We start from the raw sequence: 3828 nt of genomic DNA on the forward strand, positions 1-3828 counted from the left end.
ATAAAGACTTTTGGGTTTTCCTCAAGCTTCCAGGCAAAGTCCCTCGCTGGCGTCCCGGCGGTGATGTCTTGGGGATACAGAGACACTTTTCTCTTCTCCGCAGGGAAATCCGCAAGACCCGGCTGCCCGGTGGCTCCGTGACTTCAGAGTGTGCTCCGCACACGCAGGGAGTGGGGTGAAAATGAGTCCAAGAAAGATCGTGTTAAATTAAAAGGGTCACAAATGCAGACATCATGTCTGAACGCCCAAAGGGGTTTCAGACTCTCTATGGAAGACTTCTCAGCCTGCATCCCCCTCCTCCCCCCTCTGCAGCTGTTCTTCTTTTAAAAGAAGTCGGACTTTCTGATGGGGGTGTATTCTAATTTTAATCACCCACTGTAAAGGGGGAGGTTAACATAGCATTTCTGATTCTGACTTAATGATCCCTGGAATTAAATCTAATTCTATTAATGGAATATAAAGAGGGTTTTTTTTAAAGACCTGTGTGAAAACTCTAGTCTTCTTTGTTCTGTTCTGTTATTTTATTTTTAATATTTTCTAATCAGCCTTCCCAAATGAAGGAGGTGCATCTATCCAACTTGGAGAGGAGGGCCTGAATTAATTTTCTCTACACTTAGCAACCCTAAGATTTGGCACAATTCAAAATCCAACTTCAGCATCTACAACCGAGTCCATTCCCCACAGATTAATTAGGAAAAAAAACCTGCAGGGGACTTTTCTAAGACCTTAGATGGAGTGGCAAACCCTAATAGTGTCTCCACAGAATCTAGTTAGGGTGTGGGCTTAAGGTGTGCTATCCTATATGTCATTTTTAGAAAGTGAAATGGTGCTTCTGATGTCTAGGGAGAACTTGATCCATGTGCTGAGCACACAGAGATTAAAGAATTTGACTATAGCAAATATATATATATATATATATATATATATATATATATATATATATATCTCAAAGGACATATAATTTAGCCCAACTTAATATTCACTCTGCCAGCAGCAAAAGGATACCTCACTTTTTTCCCACCTCACTTTTACACTTTTACTTACTAATAGAAAACAATTTTAGTTTAGTGGTAACTTAAGAAAATCTTTGTATGTGGCTGGTAACAACTGGCTCTTAATCTTTGAGGTCCGAAACTGCTGGTTTGGTTTTGCTGGGCTGCTTGAAAAACAATGTTTTCTGGTTCATCTGTTTTTAAATTCAGTCACTAAAATAAAAGTGCCTATGATGGCTGGAAGTGAGAGTCAGAAATGCCCAAATCTGTTGTTTATGGGGAAAAACTGGGATTTGTTCCCTCAACTGGAAAGAATATTTACCTGGAGGAGTCGAATGGAAGAAACCCCTTTCTTACTGTGGCAAGAGAGCTAATTCTACAGTGTAGTTTCAAAATTATATTCGCAAGAAATGCATGATAAGGGGGTGAGAGTTAGATGTCTTTTGGGGGGGTGTTTGGAGGAGAATTTAACCTCACAGACTTTCCATTTGAGATGTTTTAATTTATTGTGCAATATACACATAGATAAATAAAGCCGTAATGGGCTTCCAGTATCACCGGATGGCTCAGGTCCCCTTAAATTATGCTCAACCTCTTCAAAACATATATTTAAACAATAGAAATAAACTTCATTGGAGTCTGTCGACCAATTTGGAAGCCATTGGAAGGGAAGACAATAAGTCCTGATTGCACGCAAGGATTCTCTGTGATGTGGTATCCTTTGCCAAGTCATTTTGCTGCTTTATTTATTTAATTTCTTCCTCTTCTTCGTCGTCTTCTTTTTTTTTTTTTAAACAAACTTTCATTCATTTATGGTCTTCCGCAACCTGCTAATTTAACACTGGAGCGCGTTATTGCAGTGTTAGGAGGAGAGAAAGAGGGAGAGAAAACAACAATACTGCAATGATCCAAATGATACAGTAGAATTATAGCAATTATAGTTCTACTTGTGGAAGAAAACCTTGCTGAGATCAAGCAAACAAACTGAAGCCTTGTGAGGATAACAAGCCTCGCGATTGACAGCCGGTGCTGGGAAGAGCGGGAGGGCACAAACAGAAATATTTGCCTCCCCAACCCCCCTTAACTCCAACCAGTAAAGGTTAACCTTCTCAAACGCTGCTTTCAGTCTTATCCACTTCGGGCTATGATATTTTATGCACAGATCGAGGTTTCCCCTCCTGGAAGTCTGGTAATAGGAGGAAATGTGACATAATCCGCTTGCTTAGAACTTGCCCTCACCGTCTCTGCCCCCCAGTTTACCCTTCACTTCCTACCCTTGCCTCCCTTCTCCCCAGGCAGCTGAGATCCGTCTGTGGACCGGGTTTGTGGATGTGCTTTCAAAGGAGCGGCCCCGGAGAAGTCCAAAGGTACTGGTAACTTGAATTTCCTAGGAGGACTCCATCGCGTTTGCTCCCTCCTTGCCTGTGTCCTCTGCCTAAGCCGTGGCTTTCTCCTATTAGGGCTCAGCAGGGAGAGGGTTTTCCCCCCTTTCTGTTTTGGAAGAATCGAATTGGATCTCGGCCGAGCCCTCAAGGTATGGACATGTGGGTGTGATTACTGTTAAGGTAACTCCTATTTGTAAACTTTGCCAGTCTCTGTTACCCCTGTTACCCAGCAGCAGGAGGGGGTGGAGGAGTGAGAACTTGAGAGAAAACTGACAACCCTTCCCTTACACAACCCCCTCCACCCAGGCAGGCGGCCACCAAGTCTTTTTTCCTCCAGGTTTGCTCTAAATACAGAGCTGGGCAAGGAAGTCGCTGCTTCAAGTCTTTGCTCAGAGTGCAGGGCGTGCTTCCCCTCCCACCGATGAGAAGCAAATGGCTGGGTTCTGGGCTCCCCACCCGATGTCAGGAGGTTCCCATCTGCTGCTGCTCTCCCCCCACCCAGGTTCCCAAATCCCAGAGGGAAACTTCTCAGCCCCTTAATCGCCGCCATCTGCTTTCTTCTCTCCATCACCAACCGGACCTCAGGACCCCGGGTGTGCATCCAGGGTGGAGGGTTCCGCATGCAGCTTTTCCTCTGGACGGTGGGGGTGGGGGCAGGAGGGCATTGGGATGGAGCAGCAAAGGACTCAACTCAAGCGTCTTTCCGGAGGCCCGAGGGACCCTCAGCTGTCTGAGTCCTGCCGGTCGTCACCCTTCACCCCACCAGCAAGCAGCACCCTTGCTGGCTCGGCTTAGAGCCACAGCCAGAGTGCGCCCCCTAGCGGGGGCTCCGGGTGGGCCGAGCCTTCCAGGTTCAGCCTCTAGGAACTGAAGTTGGCAGATCCAAGTGATCCTGCAGGCATGAATGGGAGAAAGAAAACAAAAGCCTTGCAAACATTTCCAAGTGTTCAATAAAAGACCCATCTGTACCTTTCGTCTTCAGTGCATTCGTGGTTAATGTCCCCCCACCCCCGTGACTGCGAGAGGGGAGATAATTGCTGGATGGAATCTTGCTGGCCTACTACCTCAGGAAACAGTGAACCTAGAAGGAAATAATTGGGGGCGGGACCAAGGCAAGCTTGCAGAGATGCAACACTAAGTGAAAATCTGAATCTGCTGTCTTTAGGGTTTTCGTTGGGGCCTGGTGATCTGTGCATTCTCGGGACTGTTCAGGCCTTGAGAAGGGTCATCTGAAAGCCCCTAGTCTACCTGAGACTTCTTTTAGTGAAACAGATCTCTGTGGTAGCGATGATGGTTTTCCACCATCTGACTCTAGAATTCTTTGTCTTTTCCCTCTCTTTCTTTCTTTCTCTCTTTCTTTCTTTCTTTCTTTCTTTCTTTCTTTCTTTCTTTCTTTCTTTCTTTCTTTCTTCCTTTCTTCCTTTCTTCCTTTCTTCCTTTCTTCCTTTCTT

The sequence above is a fragment of the Grammomys surdaster genome, unplaced genomic scaffold (genome assembly GCF_004785775.1).
Source record: "Grammomys surdaster isolate TR1022 unplaced genomic scaffold, NIH_TR_1.0 357, whole genome shotgun sequence".
NCBI lineage: Eukaryota > Metazoa > Chordata > Mammalia > Rodentia > Muridae > Grammomys > Grammomys surdaster.